This window comes from Chiloscyllium punctatum, chromosome 3 (genome assembly GCF_047496795.1).
Source record: "Chiloscyllium punctatum isolate Juve2018m chromosome 3, sChiPun1.3, whole genome shotgun sequence".
Classification (NCBI taxonomy): domain Eukaryota; kingdom Metazoa; phylum Chordata; class Chondrichthyes; order Orectolobiformes; family Hemiscylliidae; genus Chiloscyllium; species Chiloscyllium punctatum.
Window position 1 is genome coordinate 94,831,906 of NC_092741.1, and position 22,386 is coordinate 94,854,291.

Genomic DNA, 22,386 nt, shown 5'->3' on the forward strand with positions numbered 1-22,386 from the left:
GACAAGGTAAACATTTTAAGGACATTCTTAAGATCTCAGTGAAAAGGGGACAAATGTTTTTTCATTGTTTTCAGTGGCAGCTGAAGCGGGAGGAGCGACAGCGAGGACTCGAGGTCGGACAGGAAGGTAAATTTAAAGTATATAAAGTTACCTTGTGTATAGGCAGAGCACACACTGAGCAGGAGCAGACATGGTACTGCTGAGTAAGTGAGGCTTTATACTTCGGTGGTTGCTATACCCAAAACCTTATTCGGATAGTGTCTCCCACCCGTCCTCCTCCTCCTTCTCCGATCAAAAAAAAGTATCTGTGCACCAGAACAGTTTTCAGTCATCTCGTTGGGAACTTAGAATAGTGGGAATGGAGGTTAGAGCAGTTGAATGCTCCTCCTGCAGAATGTGGGAGTTAAGGGTTTCCTGACTGTCCTGGTCAGTGTCCCTGCTGACTGCATCTGAGGGAAGTGCATGCAACTCCAACTCCTTGAAAACCACGATAGGGAACTGAAACTTGAGCTGAATGAATTTCGGATCATTTGGGAGGTGGAGGGGGGCAGATATTGAGAGGAGTTACAGGGAGGTAGTCACACCTCAGGTACAAGAAGAAGGTAGATGGGTTACCGTCATGGGGTGGAAAGGTAACTGGCAGGTAGTGCAGGGATCCCCTGTGGTCGTTCCCTTCAACGTTCCCTTCAACAACAAGTGTACTGTTTAGGATACTGTTGGGGGGATGACTTACCAGGGGTAAGCAATGGGGCACAGGTCTCTGGCATAGAGTCTGTGCTTGTTGCTCAGAAGGGAAGGGGGAAGAGGAGCAGAGCATTAGTCATTGGGGTCTCCATAGTTAGGGGGCAGACAGGAGGTTCTGTAGGAACAAGAAAGACACACGGTTGTTGTATTGCCTCCCAGGTGCCAGGGTTCGTGATGTCTCAGAACATGTTTTCGGGGTTCCTTGAGGTGGAGGGAGAGCAGGCCCAAGTCATGGTCCAAATAGGCACCAACGACATAGGTAGGAAAAGGGATGGGGATTTAAGGCAGAAATTCAGGGAGCCAGGGTGAAAGCTTCAAACTAGAACAAACAGAGTTGTTATCTCTGGTTTGCTGCTCATGCCACATGCTAGCGAGGCGAGGAATAGGGAGAGAGAGGAGTTGAACACAGGGCTACAGGGATGTTGCAGGAGGGAGAGTTTTGAATTCCTGGATAATTGGGGCTCATTCTGGGGTAGGTGGGACCTCTACAAACAGAATGGTCTTCACCTGAACCAGAGGGGTACCAATATCCTGGGGGGATATTTGCCAATACACTCCAGGAGGGTTTAAACTAATTCAGCAGGGGGATAGGAACCTAAATTGTAGTTCGAGTATACAGGAGGTTGAGAGTAGTGAGGTCTGAAATAAGGTTTCAAGGTCGCATGAGGGCACCGGTAAGCAAGAGGTTGGTTTGAAGTGTGTCTACTTCAATGCCAGGAGCATCCGGAAGAAGGTGGGTAAACTTGCAGAATGGGTTCGTACCTGGGACTTCGATGTTGTGGCCATTTCAGAGACATGGGTAGAGCGGGGGCAAGGAATAGTTATTGCAGGTTCCGGGATTTAGATGTTTCAATAAGAATAGAGAAGACGGTAAAAGAGGAGGAGGTGTGGTATTATTAATCAAGGACAGTATTATGGTGGCAGAAAGGACATTTGAGGACTCATCCACTGAGGTAGCATGGGCTAAGCTTAGAAATAGGAAAGGAGAGGTCACTCTGTTGGGAGTTTTCTATTGACCTTTGAATAGTTCCAAAGATGTAGAGTTATAGAGTCATAGAGATGTACAGCATGGAAACAGACCCTTCATTCCAACCTGTCTGTGCCAACCAGATATCCCAATCCAATCTAGTCCCACCTGCCAGCACCTGGCCCATATCCCTCCAAACCCTTCCTATTCATATACCCATCCAAATGCCTCCTAAATGTTGCAATTGTACCAGCCTCCACCACTTCCTCTGGCAGCTCATTCCATACACGTACCACCCTCTGTGTGAAAAAGTTGCCCCTTAGGTCCCTTTTATTCTTTCCACTCTCACCCTAAACCTATGCCCTCTAGTTCTGGACTCCTCAGTCCAGAGAAAAGACTTTGTCTATTTATCCTATCCATGCCCCTCATAATTTTGTAAACCTCGATAAAGTCACCTCTCAGCCTCCGACCCTCCAGAGAAAATAAGCCCAGCCTGTTCAGCCTCTCCCTGTAGCTCAAATCCTCCAATCCTGGCAACATTCTTGTAAATCTTTTCTGAACCCTTTTAAGTTTCACAACATCTTTCCGATAGGAAGGAGACCAGAATTGCACACAATATTCCAACAGTGGCCTAACCAATGTCCTGTACAGCTGCAACATGAGCTCTCAACTTCTGTACTCAATACTCTGACAAATAAAGGAAAGCATACCAAACGCCTTCTTCACTATTCTATCTACCTGTGACTCCACTTTCAAGAGCTATGAACCTGCACTCTGAGGTCTCTTTGTTCAGCAACACTCCCTAGGACCATACCATTAATAAGTCCTGCTAAGATCTGCTTTCCCAAAATGCAGAACATTGCATTTATCTGAATTAAACCCCATCTGCCACTTCTCAGTCTATTGGCCAATCTGGTCCAGATCCTGTTGTAATCTGAGGTAACCCTCTTCGCTGTCCACTACACCTCCAATTTTGGTGTCATCTGCAAACTGACTAAACTGTACCTCTTATGTTCACATCCAAATCATTTATGTAAATGACAAAAAGTAGAGGACCCAGCACCGATCCTTGTGGCACTCCACTGGTCACATGCCTCCAGTCTGAAAAACAACCCTCCACTACCACTCTCTATCTTCTACCTTTGAGCTAGTTCTGTATCCAAATGGCTAGTTCTTCCTGTATTCCATGAGGAAAGAAGAGCAAAGATGATTCTGGATAGGAGCGAGAATAACAGGATTATGGTGGACTTTAACTTTCCAAATATTGACTGGAAATACTATAGTTTGAGTACTTCAGATGGATCAGGTTTTGTTGAAAGTGTATAGGAGGGTTTCCTGACTCAGTATGTAGACAGGCCAACAAGGGGCGAGGCCACATTGGATTTGGTACTGGGTAATGGACCCACCAGGTGTTAGATTCAGAGGTAAGTGAGCACTTTGGTGATAGTGACCATAATCTGGTTGTGTTTACTTTAGTGATGGAAAGGGATAGGTATATACTGCAGCCAAGAGTTATAGCTGGGGGAAAGGCAATTACAATGTGATTAGTCAAGATTTAGGATGCATAGGATGGGGAAGGAAACTGCAGGAACTGGGCACAATTGAAATGTGGAGCTTATTCAAGGAACAACTGCTGTGGGTCCTTGATAAGTACATACCTGTCAGGCAGGGAGGAAGTTGTTGAGCACAGGAACTGTGGTTAACTAAAGAAGTTGAATCTCTTATTAAGAGGAAGAAGAAGGCTTATGTTAGGATGAGATGTGAAGGCTCAGTTACGGTGCTTGAGAGTTACAGGTTAGTCAGGAAAGACCTAAAGAAAGAGTTAAGAAGAGCCCAGAAGGGACACGAGAAGTCATTGGCAGCTAGGATCAGGGAAAACCGTAAAGCTTTCTATAGGTATATCAGAAAAAAAGAATGACTAGAGTAAGATTAGGGCCAATCAAGGATATTAGTGGAAAATTGTGCGTGGAGTCCAAGGAGATAGGGGAAGCGCTAAAAGAATATTTTTCATCTATATTCACACTAGAAAAAGATAATGTTATCGAGGATAATACTGAGATACAGGCGACTAGACTAGACAGGATTGAGGTTCACAAGGTAGAGGTGTAAGAAATTCTGGAAAGTGTAAAAATAGATAAGTCCCCTGGGCCAGATAGGATTTATCCTGGGATTCTCTGGGAAATCAGGGAGGAGATTGCAGAGCCTTTTGCTTTGATATTTAGATTAGATTAGATTAGATTACTTACAGCGTGGAAACAGGCCCTTCGGCCCAACAAGTCCACACCGCCCCGCCGAAGCGTAACCCAACCATACCCCTACATCTACATCTACCCCTTACCAAACACTACGGGCAATTTAGCATGGCCAATTCACCTGACCTGCACATCTTTGGACTGTGGGAGGAAACCGGAGCACCCGGAGGAAACCCACGCAGACACAGGGAGAATGTGCAAACTCCACACAGTCAGTCGCCTGAGGCGGGAATTGAACCCGGGTCTCCGGCGCTGCGAGGCAGCAGTGCTAACCACTGTGCATTTATGTCATCGTTGTCTACAGGAATAGTGCCAGAAGACTAGAGGATAGCAAATATTGTTCCCTTGTTCAAGAAGAGGAGTAGAAACAACCTTGGTAATTATAGACCTGTGAGCCTTACTTCGGTTATGGGTAAAGTGTTGGAAAAGTTTTTATCAGAGATAGGATTTATAATCATCTATAAAGGAATAATTTGATTGGGGTAGTCAACACGGTTTTGTGAAGGGTAGGTTGTGCCTCACAAACCTTACTGAGTTCTTTGAGAAGGTGACCAAACAGGTGGATGAGGGTAAAGTGGTTGATGTGGTATATATGGATTTCAGTAAGGTGTTTGATAAAGATCATCATGGTAGGCTATTGCACAAAATATGGAGGCATGTGATTGAGAGTGATTTAATGGTTTGGATCAGAAATTGGCTCGCTGAAAGAAGACAGAGACTTTAAGGGCATTTAAATAGTCATTGGATGGGCATATGAACGAGATTGGAATAGTGTAGGTTAGATGGGCTTCCGATTGGTCTCAAAGGTTGGCGGAACATCGAGGGCCAAAGGGCCTGTACTGTGCTGTAATATTCTATGTTCTATGTTTTAGAGGGTGGTGGTTGATGGGAAATATTCATCTTGGAGTTCAGTTATTAGTGGTGTACCGCAAGGATCTGTTTTAGGTCGACTACTGTTTGTCATTTTTTTAAACAACCTGAATGTGGGTGTAGAAGGATGGGTTAGTAAGTTTGCAGATGACACTAACGTCGGTAGAATTGTGGATAGTGCCGAAGGATGTTGTAGGTTACAGAGGGACATTGATACATTGCAGAGCTGGGCTGAGAGGTGCCAAATGGAGTTTAATGTGGAAAAGTGTGAGGTAAAGGAGCAACATGAATAAGGAGTACTGGGCTAATGGTAAGATTCTTGGTAGTGTAGATGAGCAGAGGGATCTCAGTTTCCATGTACATAGATTCCTGAAAGTTGCCATCCAGGCTGATAGGGTTGTTAAGAAGGCACGCGGTGTGTTAGCTTTTATTGGTAGAGCGTCTGAGGTTTGGAGCCGCGAGGTCATGCTGCAGTGTACAAAACTCTGGTGCGGCTGCACTTGGAGTATTGCATACAGTTCTAGTCAGCACATTATAGGAAGGATGTGGAAGCTTTGGAAATGGTTCAAAGGAGATTTACTCAGATGTTGCCTGGCATGGAAGGAAGATCTTACGAGGAAAGGCTGAGGGACTTGAGGCTGTTTTCGTTGGAGAGAAGGTTGATTGAGACATATAAGATATTCAGCGAGTAACTTAGGGTGGACAGTGTGAGCCTTTTTGATCGATTGTGATGGCTAGCATGAGGGGGCATAGCTTTAAATTGAGGGGTGGTAGATATAGGACAGATGTCAGAGGTAGTTTCTTAACTCAGAGAGCAGTAGGGGCGTGGAACCAATTTTAAGGGCATTTAAATAGTCATTGGATAGGCATATGGATGAGAATGGAATAGTGTAGGTTAGTTGGGCTTCAGATTGGTTTCACAGATTGGTGCAACATCGAGGGCTGAAGGGCCTGTACTGCGCTATAATGTTCTATGTTTTATGTTCTAAATGAATATTGATATATAGGAGGAACTTGTTAATCATGCTAAATGTGCCACTGAATCCAATCAGCTACAATATAGTTGGAAAGTAACAACATGGACCTTTCTGCAAGGAACGAACAAAAATGAAATAATAGCTCAAAAAGTATCATTGTATCCCTACAGTGTGAAAGCAGGCCATTCAACCCATTGAGTCCATACTGACCCTCTGAAGAGCATCCTAACCAAACCCACCCCATCCCTGGAACCCTGCAATTCCCATGGCTAATCCACCAAGCCTGTACATCCCTGAACACTTTGGGCAATTTAGCATGGCCACAGCATCTTTGGACTGTGGGAGGAAACTGGAGCACCCGGAGGAAACCCATGCAGACATGGGCAGAGTGGGCAGACTCCACACAGACAGTCACCGAGGCTGGAATCACTGTTGTGAGGCAGCAGTGCTAGCCACTGAGCCACTGTGTAGCACAATTGTTTTTTGGAACATTAAAGGAATTGTTTTATTGAGTAACTAAACCAAGTTTGTGACAGCCTAGATTTGAAACAGAATTTAACAAAATGCAACAAATCTGAGCTTACCACCACAGTCACTCTTGACCTTCCAGTACAGCGCTGCCTTTTGGCAAGTATGGGGTCAAACATTTTCATTTTTTTAAAACATCCATTGAGCCAATTATCCCCATCCCACTCACTCAGTACCTCGGGTCAACTCCTGTCCACATTGTTCAAAGAGCTGTGGCTCCAGGATTGACCTGCTCGATTGCATGAGGATGCAAAAATTATAAACTAAAGATGTTCCGCCTATTTAAAGAGACAAACGATGATGACCAAATCCCCTCACATTCGTTACAACATTTTTTGAAACATGACCTTCGCTATTCTCTCTGCTCATGCTGCAAATCTTCAGAAATTTCTGCCTCATTTCCATATTTACAGCAATCGTAGTTTGGTATTCAGTTTTATTTGCATAGAAAGTCTACTCTAAATTTTTGGCACACTGATAGTAAAATTAAGCTCTGGTCTAGGCTTTAAGCTTTATACCAGTTGGAATTCAGGCTAATTTGCACATTGGACGTTAAATTGTGCTTTCCCCCCCTCAGAAAAATCCTGCTGGAGGAGGGAATCAAGAGGGGGAGAGGAGTAATCATCAAGAAATGCTCTGGATTGTAACACACATAAACAGAATTTAGAATGAATGGTACTTTATAAAGAAAACAAAAGTATCAGTTTCCCTTTTCACAAGTTGTACTTCATGGGTGGCATGATTAGCAATGGTTAACACTGCTGTCTGACAGCCAGGGACCTGGGTTTGATTCCAGCTTCGAGCAACTATCTGTGTGAAATTTACACATTCGCCCTGTGTCTGCATGGGTTTCTGCCGGGTGCTCCACTTTCCTCCCAAAAATGTGATGTTAGGTGGATTAGCCAAGGGAAATGAGGGATTACAGAGATAAAGTTGGGGCTTGGTCTTGGTGGGATGCTTGGTGCAGACTTGATAGGCTGAAAGGCCGCTTCCTGCACTGTTGGGATTCTATGATCCTACCCGAATTCCTGATGAAGGGCTCCTGCCCGAAACATCGATTTTCCTGCTCCTCGGATGCTGCCTGGCCTGCTGTGCTTTTCCAGCGCCACTCTAATCTTGATACATCCTTCCCTTGGTATGTTTCTTCTTCCATGGAATGAATTTCTGCTGTGCCTCCTGAATTGCTCTGAAAATCTCCACCATTTTCCTTGCTAGGGTCCACCTCCAATCAACTCTGACAGCTCATCCCTAGTGTATTTGTAGTTACTTTTACTCAGTTGTAATACCGTTACATCTGATTCCAGCTTCCCCCTCTCATACTGGGGAATGAATCCGAGCTTGTCATTACTGCCCCCTAAGGGTTCCTTCACCTTAAGTTCTCTGATCAAGCCTGCTTCATTACACACCACCACATCCAGAATTGCCTGTTCCCTGATGGGGTCTACCATAAGCTGCTCCATTGTAGCTTGTAGATATTCCACAAATTTTATTGAGAGCCGTTACCAAGCTAATTTTTCATTTTGAAGTCCCCCATGATTATTGTAATAGTGCCTGTTTTACATGCCTTTTCTGTCTCCTGATTTATTTTCTTCCCCACATCCTGACTATTGCTAGGAGGTCTGTACATTACTCCCAACAGGATCATTTTCTTTTCATTTCCTCAAATCTACCCACGCAGATTCAAATCTTCTGATTCTAGTTTTGCCATCAATTTAATTTAATTTCTTATTATCAAGGCAAAACCTGCCCACGCTGCTAATCTGTCTGTTTGATAAACCACCCATATTCAAGATTTATGCCTCCATTAAGCTTAAATGTAAGAAGGAAATATCCACAGTGAGATCCCCAGTAGCATTTTAGACAACTGTCTGCCACATGATATTTCATGAATTTAAAAATTACTGATTTGCTGAAACTATTTTCAGAAGTTCAATTAACTTGATTAACACTATTTTTGGTTCTGTTACAGAAATTCGAACGGACATATTTAATAATCAGGTTTGATAAAATTGCTTAGGCACCCAGGCACCAAAGCTGTTTCAGAAAATTGATAGGTCAAGTCAGAGAGTTACAGAGGTATACATCACAGAAACAGACTCTTGAGTCAACTCATCCATGCCGTCCTAAACTGACCTTTTCTCGTTTGCCAGCATTTGGCCCATATCACTCTAAAACCTTCTTATTTATGTGCCTATATAGATGCCTTTTAAATGTTGTGATTGTACCAGTCTCCACCACCTCCTCTAGCAGCTCAAACCATGCAGGTACCACCCTCCGCATGAATAAGTTTCCCCTTATGTCCCTTTTAAATATTTCTCCTCTTACCCTAAACCTATGCCCTCTAGTTCTAGAATCACCTACCCTGGGAAAAAGACCTTGGTCATTCACCCCAAATGATTTTATAAAACTCTATAAGATCGCCCCGCAGCTTCCAATGCTCCAGGGAAAAAAAGCCCCAACCTATTCTCCCTACAGCTCAAACCTCCAATAATAGCAACATTCTGTAAATTGTTTTGAACTCTTTCAACTTTAACAACATCTTTATGGCAGCAGTAACACCAGAATTGAACGTAATATTCTAAAAGTGGCCTAACCCATATCTTGAACAGCTGCAACATGACCTCCCAACATTTATACTCAATGCACTGGCCAATGAAGTCGAGCGTGCCAAATTCCTCCTTCCCCACCCTCTTTACCTGTGACTATACTTTCAAGGAACTATGCACCTGCTCCTCTAGAGCCTTTTCACTTAGCAGCACTCTCCAGGGCCCTACTATTAAGTACATATGTCCTGCTCTGGTTTGTCTTACCAAAATGCAATACTTCACGTTTATTTAAATTAAACTCCATCTGCTAGTCCTCAGCCCATCAGCCCATCTGATCAATGGACCCTGTTGTACTCTGAGATGTCTCTTCACTGTCCACTATACAACCAATTTTGGTGTCAGCTGCAAACTTACGAACCATTCCTCCTATATTCACATCCCAAATCATTTGTACAAATGACAGAAAGCAATGAACCCAGCACTGAACGTTACAGCACCCCACTGGCCAACAAGCCGCCAGTCTGTAAAGCAACCTTCCACCACCACCTTCTGTCTCCTACCTTCAAGTCAATTTTGTATCCAGTTGGTGAGCTGGATTCCAAGTGATCTGATATTGTTAATCAGTCTACCATGTGGAACCTTGTCAAATGCTTTGCTGAAATTCATATAGATAATGCCTACTGCTTTGCCTTCATCAATCGTCTTTGTCATGTCTTAAAAAAAAATCAACCAAGTTTCTGAGACATGATTTCATTTTCACAGGCAGTAACATTCACAGTAGCCATTTCTATATTTCCTTTGTTTCCTATGGAGACAAGCTACTGAGTGTGGAGTGGAACTTTTCCAAAAGAACATACATGGAATACAAATGTATACACTTGAGAAAACAAAAATTCTCAGAACAACATATAGTTTGGCAGAGGGTAGCAAATGCAGTTAAATCAATCCATTTTTTCTTTTGGAGGAATCTTTCATCACATCCAAATCATTTATGTAAATGACAAAAAGTAGAGGGCCCAGTACCGATCCTTGTGGCACTCCACTGGTCACATGCCTCCAGTCTGAAAAACAACCCTCCACCACCACTCTCTGTCTTCTACCTTTGAGCCAGTTCTGTATCCAAATGGCTAGTTCTCCCTGTATTCCATGAGATCTAACCTTGCTAATCAGTCTCCCATGGGGAACCTTGTTGAACGCCTTACTGAAGTCCATATAGATCACATCTACTGCTCTGCCCTCATCAATCTTCTTTGTTACTTCTTCAAAAAACTCAATCGAGTTTGTGAGACATGATTTCCCATGCACAAAGCCATGTTGACTGTCCCTAATCAGTCCTTGCCTTTCCAAATACATGTACACCCTGTCCCTCAGGATTCCCTCCAACAACTTGCCCACCACCGAGGTCAGGCTCACTGGTCAATAGTTCCCTGGCTTGTCTTTACCGCCCTTCTTAAACTGTGGCACCACATTTGCCAACCTCCAGTCTTCCGGCACCTCACCTGTGACTATCGATGATACAAATATCTCAGCAAGACGCCCAGCAATCACTTGTCTAGCTTCCCACAGAGTTCTCAGGTACACCTGATCAGGTCCTGGGGATTTATCCACCTTTTAACCATTTCAAGACATCCAGCACTTCCTCCTCTGTAATCTGGACATTTTGCAAGATGTCATCATCTATTTCCCTATAGTCTATATCTTCCATATCCTTTTCCACAGTAAATACTGATGCAAAATATTCATTTAGTATCTCCCCCATTTTCTGTGGCTCCACACAAAGGCCGCCTTGCTGATCTTTGAGGGGCCCTATTCGCTCCCTAGTTACCCTTTTGTCCTTAATATATTTGTAAAAACCCTTTGGATTCTCCTTAATTCTATTTGCCAAAGCAATCTCATGTCCTTGTTTTGCCCTCCTGTTTTCCCTCTTAAGTATACTCCTACTTCCTTTATACTCTTCTAAGGATTCACTCGAACTATCCTGTCTGTACCTGACATATGCTTCCTTCTTTTTCTGAATCAAACCCTCAATTTCTTTAGTCATCCAGCATTTCATATACCTACCAGCCTTCCCTTTAACTCTGACAGGAATATACTTTCATTGGATTCTTGTTATCTCATTTCTGAAGGCTTCCCATTTTCCAGCCGTCCCTTTACCTGCGAACACCTGCTTCCAATCAGCTTTCCAAAGTTCTTGCCTAATACCGTCAAAATTGGACTTTCTCCAATTTAGAATTTCAACTTTTACATCTGGTCTATCCTTTTCCATCACTATTTTAAATCTAATGGAATTATGATCGCTGGCCCCAAAGTGCTCCCCCACTGACACCTCAGTCACCTGCCCTGCCTTATTTCCCAAGAGTAGGTCAAGTTTTGCACCTTCTGTAGTAGGTACATCCACATACTGAATCAGAAAATTGACTTGTACACACTTAACAAATACCTCTCCATCTAAACCTTTAACACTATAGCAGTCCCAGTCGAGGTTCGGAAAGTTAAAATCCCCTCCCATAACTACCCTATTATTCTTACAGATAACTGAGTTCTCCTTACAAGTTTGTTTCTCAATTTCCCTCTGACTATTATGGGGTCTGTAATACAAACCCAATAAAGTGATCATCCCTTTCTTATTTCTCAGTTCCACCCAAATAACTTCCCTGGATGTATTTCCGGGAATATCCTCCCTCAGCGCAGCTGTAATGCTATCCCTTATCAAAAATGCCACTCCCCCTCTTCTCTTGCCTCCCTTTCTATCCCTGCTGTAGCATTTGTATCCTGGAACATTAAGCTGCCAGTCCTGCCCAACCCTGAGCCATGTTTCCTGAATTGCTATGATATCCCAGTCCCATGTTCCTAACCATACCCTGAGTTCATCTGTCTTCCCTGTTAGGCCCCTTGCATTGAAATAAATGCAGTTTAATTTATTTGTCTTACCTTGTCCCTGCCTGCCCTGACTGTTTGACTCACTTCTGTTCTCAACTGTACCCGTCTCAGATCGATCTCTTTCCTCACTATCTCCCTGGGTCCCACTCCCCCACCTTATTAGTTTAAATCCTCCCAAGCAGTTCTAGCAAATTTCCCTGCCAGTATATTAGTCCCCTTCCAATTTAGGTGCAATCTGTCCTTCTTGTACAGGTCACTTCTACCCCAAAAGAGATTCTAATGATCCAAAAATGTGAATCCTTCTCCCATACACCAGCTCCTCAGCCATGCATTCATCTGCTCTATCCTCCTATTCCTGCCCTCACTAGCTCGTAGCACTGGGAGTAATCCAGATATTACTACCCTTGAGGACCTCATTTTTAAATTTCTGCCTAACTCTCTGTAATCTCCCTTCAGAGTCTCAATCTTTTCTCTTCCAATGTAGCTCTTGTACATCATAACCCCACCTAATTTACATTGTCTTCCCATCTCCAAGCCTACTGCCTCAAGGACTGGAAAACTTCATTGCAATGCATGAACATTAAAATTAGGAGCAGAGTTGGCCATTCAGCCCCCCCCCCCCCCCCTAGCCTGCTCCATCATTAAATAAGTTCACAGCTGATTTGATTGTGGCTTAAATTTCACATTCCTACCCCAATAACCTTGGACTCCTGTGATAGTCAAAAATCGGTCTATCTCTGTCTTAAAAATATGGAATGACTGTCTCCACCACTCTTTGGGGAAGAAGTTTTCAAAGACTCACAATTCTCTGAGAGAATAAACACACCCTCAGCTCTGTCTTCAACTGAAGACCCTTTGATATTATCTTCCTAATTCTTGAGTCCCTCACATGTAGTAGCATCGTTTTAGCATTAACCTTGACAAGTCCTTTTGGTGTCTTATATTTCTCAATGAGATCACCTCCTATTCATCTAAATTCTAATAGAAGAAAGTGAGGACCTGCCCAGTTGTATAGTGGGATATGCATATGCCCAATATGACAGGAAGTCTAATGCAGCTTGATAGGTCTAAGTACCCTCCAGAAATTACTTAAACATAAATAGACAAACATTTAGTCACGGGGGCATTATCTTAACCTGGGATGCACTTATATTTTAAGGGATATGGTAAGCTTGAGTACCCAACACTCACCAGTCATACTACCACTAACAGCAGGTGATTCAGGAAGCATTAGAAGGGTTGTCTTCGCTGACATTATAATGGACGGGTAAGGACTTGCAGACGTCATGGCATCATCTTCAGAATGTCCAATCCAGGTTCATTTCGGTTCCTTCCAGCACACTTTGGAGAAGAAGTCCTCAAAGTAATTATCTTCAATGTTTATCTTACCGATGTACTTGCAAGTGCTAGCCAGAATTTGTCTACCAGAAATGTCTGAACCTGTTTATCTAATCCCCTCCTACCATCCACAGGTTCAGTCATTACACTTGAGGATGTGTGGAATTAGTATAACTAAATAAATACAGTTTCTTTTGTAAATGTCTTCATAAAAGATACAAATGAATCTAATCAAAGACAAACTCCACAGCTGAGCCATAATCAAGAATCATAACCAAATGTTTACCTGTCATTTTTTTTTAATGTTTACTGATTGTTTTGATACTGATAGTGTGGACAAAGTAGATTCTGCACTGCAATATAGGGCCATCCACCAGTACCACAGAAACTTTATAAAATTACACGAGCTAACTAGCTATTTCACTTGCCAAAAGGAAGTCCACAGCACAGATCACTGTTAAAACCTTCAATATTATAACCTTACAATGGTCTAGATCTCTGCTAGGGTAGGATTGTCAAATGTGATGAGGGGATTTGAGTTCACAGTGTGTGTGTGTGTGTGTGTTCATTTTCCGATTTCATCATCATTAGAAGCCAACTGATTGGCAGGCTTGGCTCCCTGCCAGGACAGGAATGTGTCAGAAGGTGGGTTTCTGCTAGTAGGGTATAGGTTATAGGAATGAGTAGGTGCAGCATGGCGGAGGGCTGGCAATACAAGCCTGTGCACTCATATATTTTCCTGCTGCAAAAGAGGCCGAGAAGTGAGCTTATAGAGATTTATGAAATCATGAGGGGCATAGATAAGGTGAATAGTCAAGGTCTTTTCCCCAGGATAGGGGGAGTCCAAATCTCTAGAGCATAGGTTGAGTGAAAGGGGAAAGATTTAAAAGACCTAAAGGGCAACTTTTTCATGGTGCACAAATGGAATGAGTTGCCAGAGGAAGTGGTAGAGGCAAGTACAATGACAACATTTAAAAGTCATTTGGACAGGTACATTTATAGGAAATGTTTAGAGGGATATGTGCAAATGCAGGCAAATGGGACCAGTTCAGTTTAGGAAACCTGGTCGGCATGGATGGGTTTGGCCATAGGGTCTGTTTCCGTGCTGTCTGACTCTATGATTCTACTATTCAGAGCAAGGAGATAAGAGGGACTGCAATCCAAGACAAGAGAGTTGTATTACCATGGAGACCAAAGGCTGAAGATTATGGGAACAGGGACCTAAATGAAATTGAAAATAATAAGTGTGTGCTGAAAACTCTGAATCTTTGAGAAATTTCTTTATGCAGTCAAGATGATCTCACATCCACACATCTACGCAAATAAAATCATTCCCTCCTTGAATCACACAGATCCTAAAGTGGTTATTTTTAAATTCAGTATCCACTTTCCCTCCATGACATGATCCCTCAATTTTGTGACTGTGTCCCTTATGTGTTCCTTTCAGCCTTTAGAATATCCTGAAAGGAAATCATCAATCTTTTATATGGGCCAGGGACATGACAATGTGATTGTGACAGCCAGGGATGCTGCTTGTCATCATAATTCGAATAAAGCCATTGAATGATAAGCAGCATGAAATCAACCAACTCAATCAACTGGTAAAGCTGCAAAAGCATAGAGGTGGAGCTTTCAGTTTGGGTGCAATCAGAAATCTTGGTACAAATTATGCTCCATGTTACACGAGTTTTCTACAGTGAATTGTGGTTTACTTAACCAAAAAGTTAATGTCTTCCATGAACCAACATTTTAAGAATGTGATTGTTTTCTTATTTATCCTTAGCAGTGTAAATGATTCTTTGATAAATTTGAGGGTGGTAACCTAATGGAGTGTCATGAATAGGTTTGTCAGAACAAAAGTAATTTTATTCAGAATATCAAATCTACCTACTGTAAGTAACACCATTTAACTAATTGAAAATGGCTTTTTAATAAACTATATACAACTGTATATTAATTTCAAAGGTGTGCATTATCAGTTGCTTTTTAAAAGTTACATTTTAAAAATTAAAATGTTAATAAGTCCAATTTCACTCAAAAAGATAGCTTAAGTTCAACAGACTATTTGGAGATTTGCAAATATGGCTATTTGTGTAGGCAGGGTCAGCTACTGTGATAGTATATTTGTGAAAACTGACACAAAGGTTTATGGAAACTTAGTTCACATTGAACATAATTATGTTCGAAACTTTTGGATCTTTTATGCTGGTTTGGCTGATTCTGAACTGGTTGTACTGTGAAAACCAACCAGCTAAATCTAATTTAATGCCTACCCTACAAAGAGACTTCTGGGGACTAAAATTGTTCAATTTGCACTCACAAATGTATTGCTTTGTGCACCACTTTCAAAAGAATACTTTTTAACACTTTGTTTTTGACAGTGGAGTGCAGCATGGTAGAATTTCATATATAATGTATCCTGAATTCAGTTGATAAAGCTTGATCCACACCTCACTGAAAGCTGCTTTAAACTGTCGAAGGATTAAGCAAATGTGCTTTCAACTTGTTTGATCTTGACATTATTTGAAATTAACCCAGAGGAGATCAAACCTTGGAATGTGTGCAGTATTATTTATAAAAGGCTTTGACAGAGATCCTGCACTGCTTCTTGGCCCCATGATTATAATCATTGTATAATCAGAAAGTAAAAAATGCAAGTATCTCCAATTACAAGAAAAAAAAACCTGATGAAAATGACTGTTTCATGTCTGATTTTCAAACCACAGAAGTGCTTGGTAAGATTTGAAGTATGTGAATGTGAGAATTTCTCCATCAAAGTCACTTTTAAAAATTAAGACAAGAACCTAGGAATATTGTTTTCTTCTTTTTCATCTATATTTTCTCAATCTATGTCTCAAGACTAGTGGCACCATTAAGGAAATTGGCTTTGGAAAGCTAGTGAAGCCAACAGAGCAGAAAGATGAATTAGAATGCAGAGGTGAGGTGACAGTTTCTGAGTTAATGGTTGATACTTTGACAGATATCAATTTAGGATGTACATTTACATTGAAACTAGTGGTCTGGGATTGGTGGTTATGCTCTGGGTTCCAGACAGTAGACTTTATTTATATTGCTTGGCTCCTGACTGGCTGGATTTTTAACTGACCTGTTCAGAAGAGAGTCTTATTTACAATTGGCTTCTTGGTTGAACCTTTCTCAAAAGTTAGGTTGTATTTAGAAGGGAGAATCTGCATTCCCTAAACATTTAAATTAAGGTCAATTACTTTTACGAAGTCTCTGCTAAATCCAAAGAACCCACTGGGAACATTATGAGCTACATTTAACTTTGCACTGGATTTATAATCTCTGGGATAGTTTTAAACTTGAGCTGTGTAAAATTGGAAATATCAATTTTATTGAGTATTAGCGATGTAAAAATATTTAAATACAGAAATTACTAGATAACAATGGTACTGAGATATAACATAGCTGGAGGCATTGAGACGAGTCAAGACATATTTAACCTAGAATCGGGACCTGAGACTGAAAGGAAATCATTTTCTCACAAAAAGGGGATATCACCACTGTAATGTCAGTAAAAGATAAGAACTATTTTTAATCTTGTTTAGTGTTAATAGAGGGAGACAAAGTGAGGGGAAATTATTCCATGCTATAAAGCCAAGAGCACAATAATGTTGCAAAGTTTAAACAAATGTTTAAGCTTGAAATGAAGTAATTTCTGTGATTAAATACAAAGGACACTGATGGTGCAAAATAAGCACTGTTAGGGACTTGATTAGTGTGATATAAATTGTGTGATTTATATTCATTAGTGTAAGTTTGGGTTTTGCGTTTCAAGTTTGTAACCTAAGGGTTGTTAATGGTGAACTTGGAAGTATTTCTGTAGCCATGGTGATTTATTTTAAAGCACTTTTAGCTTTAGAGTGAATGTTTTTTTGTGCACTACTAATGGATTTTATTTTGTTTACCTTAGATTGCTTTGTGACTCAGCGAAGTAAATAATGAGACTTCAAGGTTTGGTAGAGACATCTGGAACTTTTTTTTTAAGTTTAAGAGAAATATTCTTTGCTTAGAGAGGGAGATTTGATTTCAGTCTTACTTTGAGTTTTGACCAGTTCTGTGAAGTCTTTGGAATAGGCTGGCTGTATAGACCAGGGATCCTGAGATGGGAAATATATTTTGTGAATTAAGTTGCCTCAGAGTGAGAATTGAATGTTAGTCCCAGAACAGGATTAAATCTTGAAGAACTTACTTAAAGTTGAACACATTTAAGCTCAGGGGTATAATAAACTCAGGAAGAAACTATCTGCAGTTTCCAGTTAAAAGTCATAATTGACTTAAACCCATGGAGGTCTAAGATACAGTGACTCTGGTGTGAGTATTATATGAGTGCTGCTTTTAATACTGCACCTGTGCTGTGTTTTTGATATTACAAAAGCATATTTCTTTTTCTTTTCAATTTATGAAGGAGTGTTTTTGAATTTATTGGATTATTCTTTCACAGTGTGTTTAAAAATCATTGAATTTATTATCTAAGCAAATGGTCTGGATTCTTTTACTTTACCTTCAGGGCTTTTTTGTTAGTAAACTTCTGCTTTACTGTTCAATCAAAAGGTTTCAGTGAGTTTGACTTCATTTAAACCAAAACCAATGAAAATATGATCTCTCAAGCCATGTTTCTATTTTGGATCTGACTTGTCTTGGAATAAAATCATTTGGAATCGTGACATTAGTTAAATAAAGAACACAAGAAATATGGAATGTGTACTGGGGAATAACTGTATTTGCTAAACTTATTAGAAAAATGATTAAATATGGAGCTATTATAACATAAGCACTTTGAGAAATATTGTGTATGTGAAACGAGCTGTGTAAATGTTTTTCTAAGTAAAACTCATGAACGGAACATTTAAAGGAGGAGATCCTTGTGCAGATTTTAAAGTGCTATTGACATTAACATCTTTTGGTTCTTAATTTATGGTTCCACTAATTAAAAGCAATCCTTTTGATAGTGATCTCATTCCAAAAGCTGCTCCCAGCCCAATTTACTAACATAATAAATGTGATCATTGTCCATAAACAATAATGAGTTTTTAAAAGTCTGCAATGCGATTATCTTCAAACTTTCTCAATTAAATCATTAAAATATTCTGGGAAATTGCCATAAAATAACGAGAGGAAATTTTACCAAATATTTAAAAGTCTTTTCAAAGCATCAATCCTAATGAGAAACGAGGACAATTTGTTTTGGGACATTTGTAGAACTGACTTATTAAATAAAATACCAATATTAATTTCTTCATGTCTTTTAAAAACACATGGTTTATGGACCAGACCTTGTGTTAGTATGCAGGGTATATTAACAATCACTTAAGGGTAAGGGTTTAAGTTGAGCATTTGTACATTAATGGGTTTGCTCTGAGATAAAACTATACATTTTAGGCTAATGACCACTTTTCTGGTGCACCTATGTGTAAATCTTTGGATAAGAAAAGGTTGAAAGGAGATTTGATAGAGCTATTCAAATTCATGAGGAGTGGGGCCCATTGATAGAAGGATCAGGCACCAGACTGTAAAGTGAGTGGGTAGGACCTGGAACATACTGTCTGAGGGTATGGTAGATACAGGGTCAATGAGGCTTTCAAAAGGGAATTTGATCACTACCTGAAAAGGCACAAAATGCATGGCTTTGGGAAAATGGCAGAGGGATGGCATTAAGTGAATTACTCCTTCAGAAAGCCAGTATAGGAATGAAATACCCAATGATCTTCTCCCAAGCAGTAACCATCCGCTCATTCCAAGACAACCAATGTGAGATCAATGAAAAAACTACAAACTAATCTGGAACTCAATTCTTAAAAGTCCCAGCTTTAAATCATGGATTTTTGGCACAGTGGCTCAGTGGTTAGCACTGCTGCCTCACAGCACCAGGGACCCAGGTTTGATTCCAGCCTTGGGTGACTGTAAGGAGTTTGCATGTTCTCTCCGTGTCTGCATGGATTTTAGGTGAGTGCTCCCGTTTCTTCCCACAATCCAAAGATGTGCAGGTTAGGTCAATTGGCCTTGCTAAATTGCCCTATAATATCCAGAGTTGAGTCTGGTTGGGTGCTCTGCAGGGAGTCAGTATAGACTCATTGGGTCAAATTACCTTTATCTACATTATAGGACTTCTATGATTCCATGTGGCCAAATAGGGGCAGGAGCACTAACTGAGCAAAGGTAGTCATTGCTGTCATTTAGGAGATGACAAAGCAGACTCCCAGCATTTCCTGTTGAATTTTCTTGAGGACCATAAACTTGAGATCATCCAAAGCAGTACCACTTATATAACAACAAACATCAAATCCTAATACAACTCCCATTTGCTTGCTAATCTGTATTTTCTCCTGGTCAAGCAGTCTTGATTTTGAAATTCTCATAGTTACTTTCAGATCCGTTCATTTCCTTATTCCCTCTACCTCTGTAATCTCCCTCCAGCATCTCAAATAATCTTTTGACTGACATTCAGTTTGGAGTCATTCATTTCTGGACCTCATTACAGCCTTGGATAAAATATGGACAAAAGAGCTGAATTCGAAAGGGGAGATGAATGACTGCTCTCTAAAGTCAATTAAATATAGGGAAAGCTCTCTATTGTTTGTAGTCATACTTAGGGCAAAGGAAGATGGTTGTGATTGTTGGTGGTTAATGATCTCAGCTCTAGGACATCTCTGCATGAGCTTCTCAGAGGAGTGTCCTAAGCCCAATAATCTTCAACTGTTTCATCAATGACTTTTCCTCCATCATAAGGTCAGATATGGGAATGTCTGCTGATCACTACACAACGTTCAGCCCCAGTTGCAACTCTTCAGATACTGAAATACTCTGGGTCCAAATGAAACAAGAATTGGACAACATACAACTTGGCTGACACGTGACAAGAAATATTTGTATCATAAATGACCATCTCCAAGAAGACAGAAACTAACCCTCACCCCTTGACATTCAATGTGTTACCATCACTGAATTCCCCATTGTCAACATCCTGCAGGTTATTATTGGCTGGATTAGCCAAAAAAATACAGGGGTTTCATGAGCATGTCAGAGGCAATGATTCCTGCAGCAAATAATTCACCTCCTGACTCCCAAAAACTTGTCCACCATATACAAGGCACAGGTCAGGAGTGTGATAGAATACTCCCCACTTGCCTGGATGAATGCAGGTCCAACAATACTCAAGAACACCATCCAGGACAAAGTAGTCCACTTGGTTGGCACCATATCCATACATATTCACTCCCTCCACTATTGAACAGTGAAAGTAATGTGTATGAATGTATAAGATGCACTGCAGAAATTCACCACATCTCCTAAGACACTACCATCTAAAGGCAGCAAGTACATGAGAACCACCCTAATCTAGAAATGTATCACTGAGTCAATTAGATTGCAGCATTCAAGATGACACCACCTTCTCAAGGACAACCAGGGATAGGCAATGCTAGCCCAGGGAGCCATGCCCACATCTGAAAATGCATTTTTTTAAAAATGTCAAGGGCAGTAGTCCATCTCCACAGGTTTATGGCCCAAGCAGCAGAATAGCTCTGCATATCTGGGAAGAATTTCACAGCAAATGTCTTATAAAGGAAAAGTGGGACATTGTTTGGCTGACAAGGACCTGGAGATCTTGGCAGATAGGATATTGTTCAAGACATCTATCCTCTCAGTCAGGAGCACCAAATGAGAGCCCGAAATCAGACTCTGCCAGTCTGGTCTGACATTTCCTTCTGGGTTAGTGCTCATGATCCAGTGCTTTTTCACAGCCAAATGTTACATTTTTAAATTGTTCAGCACACTCTGTGTTTGTTAAGTCCTTGCCAGCTTTCACTCTCTCTTAAAGGTACAGCACACTTACAACTTCCTAACACCTCCCACTTAAGAAAAAAAATGAAACAACATAATGAAAAGATGGCTTCATTTTTTTTCTATTCCTTAACCACATTACCATTACATGCATTTACTTTGATCTAAGTTCATATTAACTTCATTCCACATATGTATAACATTGAATAGCTACCAATTTCATCTGTGCTTTATCAGTTAAATCCACAATAATGCATCTGCTGTTACGTTCTTACAACCTACAACATGTATGATTTGTAAATTAAAAGTCTGTAACATAAGATCACAACAAAGTAGTCTCATTCTCTTGACTTGAAAGCGTTCCAAGATTGTAAGAGGATTGTGATCTGTGTACACCACCATCTCCAACATATTATTTGTGACATAAACATAAAAATGTTGTAAGACCGGGACCAAACACAATAGTTCTTTTTTTATCATTGAGTATTTTCTCTGATGGATGTTGAGTTTCTTTGAAAAGTAGTGCTGAAAATGTGTTGCTGGAAAAGCGCAGCAGGTCAGGCAGCATCCAAGGAGCCGGAGAATCGACGTTTCGGGCATCAGCCCCTCTTCAGGAATGTGAGTCCCACACTTTCCCCATTCCCGAAAAAGGGCTCATTCTCCTGCTCCTTGGATGCTACCTGACCTGCTGTGTTTTTCTAGCAACACATTTTCAGCTCTGAGCTCCAGCATCTGCAGTCCTCACTTTCTCGAAAAGTAACTAACTCGCAGCTCAATTCCATCTTCATCGTCCTGTAGCAGTATGGCTCCAACTCCTATGTCACTAACATTGATGGCAACTTTTTTTTTAGATTGCTTACAGTGTGGAAACAGGCCCTTTGGCCTAACAAGTCCACACCGACCCTCCGAAGTGCAACCCACCCCGGCCCATTCCCCAATATTTGCCCTTTCACTTAACACTACAGACAATTTAGTATGGCCAATTCACCTAACCTGCACATCTTCAGACTGTGGAAGGAAACCGGAGCACCCAGAGGAAACCCACACAGACACTGGGAGAATGTGCAAACTCCACACAGTTGCCCGAGGCGGGAATTGAACCCGGGTCTCTGGAGCTGTGAGGCAGCAGGGCTAACCACTGTGCCACTGTTTAGTATAGCCAAAATTGGTGTGGTGGTTAATATTGCTTTTAAATTGACAAATGCTTCCTGGCTTGGTTCTGTCCACCGAAACTTTATATTCTTCTTCAGCAAATTGGTAAAATAGTGCCACTTAGCTGCTGAAGTTTGGAACAAACTTCCATTAGAATTCACTCAGACCCAAAAATTGAAGTACGTCTTTCTTCTAAGTTGGTCATGGAAATTCCTCGATGGCCTTTGTCTTTGCATTCCTTGGGGTCAATCTTCCATGACCGATGTTATGTCCCAAGAACATCCCTCTGCTTTCATGAATTTAGTTTTGTTTAAGTTTATTATAGGTTT